Genomic DNA, 8992 nt, shown 5'->3' with positions numbered 1-8992 from the left:
AGGGCGTGCACGCAGGGCAGCTACCCTCAGAGGAGCCCTGTACTAGGGGAACCGACCCTGATGATAAGATGGAAGACTCCATCTGTAGCCACAAAAAGATTTATTGTAAAATAGAGCAAATAAACGTTTTTCACCACCACCACCTAAAAGAATTGTATGCCCAGGCCGAGTATGAACCGGAGTGGTACTCACTCTTAGTGCTGGGTTGTTCATTGCCTTTTTTTCTAGTTTCTATGTTGCTTAGACGTGTCGTGTTATGATGTATTCTCTATGTGCTCCAAACCGACTCTTTTCTCGTGCGCCCCGCCGCGATGGCTCAGTGCTTATGGCGCTCGGCTGTTGACACGAAAGACGCCGATTCGATCCCGGCCGCGGCGGACGAATTCCGATGGAGGCAACAATTCTAGAGGCCCGTGTACTGTGGGATGTCTGCACGTTAGAAAACCCCAGATGGTCGAAATTTCCGGAGCCCTTCACTACGGCGTGCCTGATAGCCTGAGTCGCTTTGGGACGTTAAACCCCAATAAACCAAGCTTTTCTCATGCTTATGTGCTGATGTGCCACGGTTTGTAGATAGCTCATCTACATAAACATCGCTTCATTGTAATAAATATCATGTTGAAAAAAAAACTGCGATAATCTAGTGGTCTCGCTGAGCGTCCCTTAAAGGAGATCTGTTCGCGCAGCCGCAGGTTCGACTCCCAGTCATGAATAGTAAAGCGGAAGCCTTTAATGCCTCATCTTTGTAAGCAGGAGTTGTCGACAGAAATTCCACGGTTTTCAATTCGTCCAAATGGCCGTGACGTCACAAGGCGCGAATTTCAAACGGGGCCAATTGTGCTTTGGCTAGTAACCATGCAACCAATTAAAGGTATGGTATAGTGACGCTCCAAGTAAAATAAATAAATAAATAAAATCAAGTGGGAAATTCGTCGAGTTGGGGAATCGGACAAGGGTCTCCGGAGTGCGAGACGAGCACGCTAACCAATCCGCCATGCCAGCTCGATGGTTTGGAATGAACAAAGGCGCGTCTAGTGACTACGGTGTCCTCTTTCACTCCCATCTCCCTCCCTTCCCTTAAGGCAAGGTTCAGGTGTCTACCGAGATATGCGAGACAGATACATTTCCTTTCATCAAAAACCAATTTACGGACGAACAAGGCTTAGAGCCGAAACAGACGATGGCGTTCTGTGGAGCGTTGCAAGACGCTGTCGCGTTCCACTCTTAGAGGCGCGGCTTAACATCTTAACCACACATCAGTGACATAAGCAGTAACACCATGCTTAAGGCTTTCGCCTCACCGCACTTTAGGTCAACAAAGCGCCCTCCTGAAATTTTGATTAAATTTCTTTTTCGTTTTCGTGGTTTGACCTTTAATTCAGCTGAATGCCAAATTTTCACGGTCCGCGATTGAAGCCGGAGGTCCGCAGTGAAGCTTTCGCTTCAAAAAGTGCATCGGGCTCCTTCGATTTCCTTTTCCTGATAAAATTCTTCTCTATGAGCAACGGTGAAAACAGGAAAACCTTCCAGCAAGTAAACATAGCGCAAAAAAATAGATTAAGTTTGGTATTTGGTGAGCGACTGCCTGTTTTTAGCCCACCTCATATCTATAACTTCAATAGAACAGAATTGAAAATGAAATGAAATGTTTATTCGGCCATATTTACAATATGCTCCCGGGGAGAGGCAAAAGGAGGCAGACAAAGCATGCCTCCTGACGAGGCCAACACCCCGGCAAACACATCAGGACAGAGGTGACAAGACAGCAAATCACATATGCAAAAAAAAAACTTTACAACAAAAGAATAGCATACTTTAAGGTAACCTGCCTAATTTCCAACAGAAACAAAGAAAGACAATCCTGATATCTTAAAAAAGCAAACATGACACCGTTACGCCCGAACTTCAGCAATTCGAATTTCACGCAGTTTTTTTTTAGAAAAATCGGGCAACTCGTCAACGCTGACAAACGAAAACCTTATCCATGCAGAATACTAGCCATTGGTTGCCTCCAATAACGCACGCTACCTCTAACACGTGAAAACCTCTAAGTTAGAGTAAGGTTTCGGCGCCTAACGCTTTTGAAGAGACAGAACGCGAAGCAATAAACAGCCCAGAAATCAGGACGCCGTGCTGCAGTGCGCTTTTCTGAAACAATTTAGGCTCACATGTTTCGTGAAACGGAGGGAAAAAAAAGGAAGCCAAAAATTGGCTGTGGCTTAGCTAAGGTTAAGCCTGGATATCTCGAAGCGAATATGTCTCGCTGCTTTTCAGCCAACTCCCAAGCTGCCACTTCTGGATCGGCGTTTCTGCACACACCGACTGTTGCTTCTTCTTCTCCTTCCATGGCGAGTGTCTGGGCCTGTTCTATGGGCAAGCGCGCCTTATATACCCCTCCTTTCAAATGTGCACTGCGCACGGTTGCGGCGAAAGGTCAAAGGGTGGCGAAGATAGCCGCCTCTTCTATGGCCGCCGCCGCCGCTCACGCGTTCTCGCAACGCCTTGCGAAAGAACCTTCTCCTCTTGGTACTAATTGGATGACCGAAGTCGGCACGGCCATCTGGCGGCCCATTGCAAAAAAATGTGACACAGTACCACCTTGCCACCCCCTGTTCGACGAGGCAGTCATTTTGCATCGGCACCATAACGAACTAACTAGAGAAATCAAGGAAGCTAGTGAGATAGCACGGGCAGAAGATCAATGCGTCAGCAGACCGTCTGTGGCGTTATCGAAGAAAGAGGTCGAGTTCATAGCATGACGGCATGTGGCATTTTGTTATGTTCCTTCATGTTTCTTCTTTTTTTTCTGCTGTATCAGTAGTGTATATATGCTCTTCATCCGCAATAAATCTGCTGTGTTGAAAGTTAGCGCTTGTCCCGTCTCGTCTTCGACCTGTGTTGTTTCCCGCGCTATGATTACGCCGTTGTGATTACTTATGTCTCTCCACTTCATAATTTGGAGCGAATGCAGGGGAGCTGCGTGGTGCTGATGTCGCTCTACAAGCTTGAGCTTGGGTTTCACGGAGGGAGCCAGCCCTGCAGAGTTAACGGCTGGGATCCTCTGTGACGCGTTTTTATGTATTCAGTCTTAAACGAAAGAGGAGTGTCAGAAGTTGTGTACCCCCTTCGCCAAAAGTAACCGAGCAACAGGTTCTTGCTTCTCAAACGTATAAGGGAGCATTTACAGCAGCCCTAAACACCGAATGGTGCCATAATGTAAGGACAAGGTCTCACCTTTCTTTACACAGAATCAGGGCTTAAGGGCTGCCATGAGTGCTTCGCTACGCGGCTAAGAAACAAACCACCTGTGCCGGGTTACTTTTGGCAAAGACTGTACGTTTCAACTCAGGTGCTTACGAAGGATGAACCACAATTTCTGGCTGAGCTTTCATGTTTTGCAGAAAATGAGAGTAACTATGGAAATGGCACTACTACTCTGCCTTCAAGCTAATGTTGTCGTTGTGCCGCCATAATGCCACATATCCTTTCTACGAGGCGACGCGGGAAGTCGCCAGAGGTCTGAAGAATATTAATGGATGAACCCTCAAGCAAGCAAGTGTGCAGCAATTGGTTGGAAACAGTGGTGTTGCTTGCTCTGCAATATGAATATTTAGATGTGAGATCGTTTATTTAGAAAATGTGAGTTCGTTTGAGCTAGAAGTATTAATGTGGTGCTTCCTCGGCGCGCAACTTTTCGTTCTTGGCGAGGAGGCTTTTTTTTCGGTGGTGGTCGACGCGCCATATACATATTACGCAGGAGAGGGTGGCCCTCGATTGCAATGCATGGTAAATGCACAGGCACTTTCCAACGAAGATTCACGCAAGAATCCCCTAAGGCATGTGCGTCCTAAGTATATAGCGCGTGCTTTGTCTACAGTATCATGAAGCCATTCTGACCCTGCCTGAACTTTAAATGTTTGTTTAAAGCCAGTGCACTAATGGGAATATGAAATCGCAGCAGGTCGCTGCTTGTTCGCTGCAGCAGGTCGCTGCTTGAGTGGCGCCTCGCTGAGGCGGATCACGGTAGCTGATCGCGGAGCCTATTATGCTATAACCTTTTACTGCCTGAAGTGGCAGTGCTCAGCTTGCTGTGTGCGCCATGCGGCCGCTTGATGAAGTCACAAAATTTTTCTCGCCATCGCGGGGATTTTCTGTACCATCTGCGAGTGCGTGCACACCGCCCACTGTAATTTTTTTCGTAGCGGGAGTAGTAGTGCATTCGCAATAATAATTTCTACCACAGCCCATCAGGACTGCACAGGTCTGCGGCGCTGAGCCAGGTCCAGCGATGGCGGCCAGAACTTGTCTCCCGCTTTCGACAATAGAATCTTTCAGTTACGCACGACACAGAACTCAGCCAACCGTAGTGGCATTGCATAAACAAAATTCAATTCAATTCAAACTTTATTTCCAACGACTCGTTGGGGGTCATGAGGCAAAAAAGCTGCCATTGGAAGCTTGAGGGTGCCTGATGCCCGTACAAGGCAGCAGCATATAGCCAACACAAAATTCTGAACACTTTCACATAAATTGACTCATCGAAACACATTCCAAACACATCAAAATACAGCACAAGAAAGTATACAGTACGAAAAACATAAAGGCAATGAAAATACATTGAATACGATTAGCTGCACAAAAACTGGGATGAGAAAAAAATCTCACGTGTCTGTTTTCTATTACATGCGCTTAAGTCAAAATTTGCTGAGAGTAATTTGTTAAGCAAGCACGGCAAGTTGTGCGTGAGCGACTGTAGCATATAATTTGTACGTCTGCGTGGTATCAGCCATGTCTCAGATCCACGGGTGCGACAATCACTTTTCTGTTTCTGCAAATGCGAAAGGAATTTTATGAGGCTCTTAAACTTTTCATCGGAAAATAAGTATGAGTACAGTAGACGGAACTCGTAAATTTTTTCGACGCTTATTATGTTATACCGTGTGAAAAATGGTGCAGATGAATGTAAATAGGACACATTTGCAATGCAACGAAGTGCTTTCTTTTGAAGAAGGAGCAGTGTTTGAATATTTGTTTGTGTGGTTGTGGCCCAAACCAGTGTACAGTAATTTATGTGAGAGGAAAACAGTGCGTGATAAATTTGAAGTTTTGCTCTATCTGGAAGAAAATTACGGCACCGTGCTAGTGCGCCGACTGACGTAGATAGTGTCCTTGATAATGATTGAATGTGATGATTCCACGACATGTCAGCAGCAAAGGTCACGCCAAGAATTTTATGTTTCTTAACAATTTCTATGGGTGCACCCCCAAGGACCAACCTTTCTTCTATCTGTGCTTGCTTCCCTCTAGCCATGAATAATATGGCCTTAGATTTATTGCCATTTATTTTTAAACAGTTCTTACTTGACCAATCCCAAATTATTGCAAGCTCTTTTTTGGCTTCTATTAATAGTTCGTCTACATTTTTACCGGTGAAAAAGATGCTCGTGTCATCTGCGTAGAGCACGTATATTGCATTGCTTTCATTTTGCACGATATCGCTCACATAGATGTTGAAAAGAAACGGCCCTAAAATACTTCCTTGTGGCACGCCGGAAGTTAGTAATCTGTGTGATGAGTCACTTTCAGCGATAGAGACGCGCTGCTGATGATTCAAAAGAAAGGATTTAAGTAAAGCGAAACCAACTCCTCGGACACCATAACTGAACAGTTTGTCTAGTAATATTTCGTGGTTTAGGCGATCAAATGCTTTGCTGTAGTCAATGAAAATTCCGAGGGTAAGTCTGCCTTCATCAATATTAGAGATTATTAATTCCTTCTGAGTTAATAGTGCTGTTTCCTTTGACCTGCCTTTCCGAAAGCCATGTTGAGCATCTGAAAGCAGGTTATGTTTAACGAAAAAGCTGTTCATGCGCAAAAGAATAATCTTCTCTAAACCCTTAAAAAATACAGGAAGCACTTAGACGGGTCTATAGTTGTTAACATCGTTTTTAGCGCCCCCTTAAAAAGAACTGAAACTTTAGCTATTTTCATCCTGTCCGGGAAACATCCAGATGTAAGAGCCAGATTGAATATGTATACTAGATGCGGCGCAATAATATCGATAACGTATTTCACTGCCTTTATTTGAAAGCCGTCAATATCGCTGGCATTGGTGTTTTTCAAATTTATAAATGTGCGATAGATTTCTGTTTCATCCGTTGGGTAAAGAAATAGTGTCTCCTTACACTGGTAGTGAAGCAAAGCGCTAGTCGAGTTGTCGACTGCTGGCTTTGCCACATTGACGAAGTGTTCATTGAAATACTCGGCTAGAGGCATTCCGGATAATTTTTTACCATCAATTGTCAATTCAGAAGTGTTTTCTCGTGTTGTTTGTCTATTTAGGGCTTCGTTGAATATTTTCCAAACTTTGTCCGGACGCTCTTTTCTTGCAGTACTGAAAAGGTGGTTGTAGTAGTATTTCTTTGCTCTTCGCAATTCCGCGTTTAGTTTGTTCCGATACTTCTTAAATATTTCAAGTTTAGCTAGGTCTTTTGTCCTGAGGAAGGCTTGAAAAAGAAGGTTTGGTTTGGTTTATTGGGGTTTAACGTCCCAAAGCAACTGAGGCTATGAGAGACGCCGTAGTGAAAGGCTCCGGAAATTTCGACCACCCGGGGTTCTTTAACGTGCACTGACATCGCACAGCACACGGGCCTCTAAAATTTCGCCTTCATCGAAATTCAGCCGCCGCAGCCGGGATCGAACCCGCGTCATTCGGGTCAGCAGCCGAGCGCCGTAACCAGTGAGCCACCGCGGCGGGGCTGAAAAAGAAGGTTTTTTTCAGTTATCATTTTTATCTGTTCTGGTCCTAGCCAAGGTTTCCTTATTTTTTTCTAAAGTTTAACATTCTGATATGGAAACAACAACTCATACAGCTGACGGAATATTGACAGAAAGTCAGCGTAGGCGTCACTGCTCGACACCTTGTAAAAAATGGATGACCAGTCCGCATGAATTATTCGTCTGCGAAATGTTTCAAGGTTCTCACTTGACAAGCATCTGTACTTTAGCCTGTTTGAGCACTGTTTTTGTCGGACTAAATTGGTGGAATAACTTATATATATAGGACAATAGTCACTGATGTCAGTACTGATTGTACCAGCCGCTAGAACAGGTGTGTCTGTATTAATAACGAAAAGATCGAGAAGTGTCTGACTTGTCCACGTTACACGAGTTGGCGTCGTTATGACGTTGTGGAACCCAGAAGCAAGAAACTTGTTTCCTAATTCACAAGAATGTTGACTATCAGTCAGCATGTCAATATTCATGTCACCGCCAAGTAGCAACCGATAATGGTGAACCGAGGCATATTCAAGTATTTCTTCTAGAAAATTTATGAACTCGTTGCGATTGCCAGATGGAGGGCGGTAGATGACAAGAAACATTTCAAGGCCGCATATCACACACAAGCTTTCGTAATCAGTTGTGGCACGTGTAAATTCCTTGAACACCTCTGTTGATAAGCATCATTTAACATGTAGTGCAACACCCCCTCCACGCATGCCTGTTCTGTTGAGGTTTTAATGTGTGTAGTCATCTAAGATCAGTACAGGGCTGCTATTTTGATACCAGGTTTCCGAGAACATGATGACGTCAAATTTGAAATGGAAGCTACTTAGGAACACAGTGACCTGATCTTCTTTACAAGGCAGAGAACGTTCAAATCAAGTATTAACAACCTGAACAAGTTTGAAATTCCAATAACCGTCTCATGTCTCTCAAGAAATTCAGTAAGGCGGCTCATTTTTCATTCACTATATTTGTCCCAGTCGCCTAAGTAACTAACTTAGGTTGGTACCATGCCCAGATTGGGGCCGCGGTAGCTCCCATTGATTAGGTATGCTGTAGTCTCTCGTCACTCACCTATCAATCTTTCGGCTTTTCATTTCTAGGCCCTTTGGCTAAGGTCATGTCCATGTATCTGTTCTTATCAGCTTTATATCTGATGCGGTCTTTGAGGGCCGTTTTCATTACGCCATGGCATAGTGAGAGAGTATGATCTTGTTTCGTAATTTGCCAACGATTGCGATGGGGAGGGGCCTCCTAATAAGCCTTTAGGCAATTTTTGGGAGGGCTTACCCGCTTGGGCAAGGCCTGATCTGTAATTGAACATAAAAATTTAACTTTCACAAATTATAGTTGTTTTGTCATAGTACATACAATAGGCGTTGTCTTCGCAGAAAGCTAGAAGTAATTGCTGTTATAGAGGGTCACAGAAATTTGCACAGCGCCCAATATCAATTTGCATGTCACATGAATCACTTCGTGCATATTTATGCGCTCTTACAAGGCACCGCTGTGACCCGCAGAGGAAAATTTTTGATAAGCGAACGGGCAGCAGTTTTGCACGTGCACGGCGCTGCCAGCAATCCGTAACGCCTTCAGACTATGCCCTGCCATATCATCCCTTGCAGCCACCATGGGGGATGGCACAGCCTTCAGTATGTCTGCATGGCCCTGGCATATTAAAGAAATCTGTGATGCCTCTAAGCTCACTGGAGCAACTTGCTCTTGCCTACATCCTGTCAGAATACCTAAACTGTGTGCACGTACGCACTGATGGATCTGCGAAACCAAAGGCATCGACAGCAGCTTTGGTAGTCCCCGCTCAGCAGACGACTCGGGGATTCATTTTAGGACACAACTCTACTTCAACCGCTGCCTTGGGGAAGCGATCCGCCACATCTGCGGAGAATCGCCTCGCGAGTGGTGCATTTTCACAGACTCTAAAGCTGCGCTAAAATTTTAGGATGCTTCTTACGCAACACCGCCTACAGGGCTCTGGCTCTTGATGTGACTAGACTCCTTTCATCAGCTCAGCAAAAAGGCAACCATATAGTGGTCCAGTTGATCCCCTGTCACTGTGGACTGGACGGAAATGAGAACGCCGACGCTGATGCCAGGAGCGCTTCAGCAGTGGTCTGCGGACAGCTATGCCGTTCTTTAGACCGAAAACCACTCGCCTCCTTTCTGGACCTATGAGGAGTGCGATGGA

General features: G+C 45.1%; 1 pseudogene; it reads left to right on the top strand.

Annotated features, from left to right (window-relative positions):
* Positions 1-7878: 7878 nt before the first annotated feature.
* Positions 7879-7976, top strand: LOC149356367 (U2 spliceosomal RNA; annotated as a pseudogene).
* The last annotated feature ends 1016 nt before the right edge of the window (positions 7977-8992 follow it).

Source organism: Amblyomma mixtum, chromosome 3 (assembly GCF_055824585.1).
Source record: "Amblyomma mixtum isolate Tamu chromosome 3, ASM5582458v1, whole genome shotgun sequence".
NCBI classification, from domain to species: Eukaryota; Metazoa; Arthropoda; class Arachnida; order Ixodida; family Ixodidae; genus Amblyomma; species Amblyomma mixtum.
Note: the sequence above shows the minus strand (reverse complement) of the source record. Positions and strands in the feature narration are given on the sequence as shown.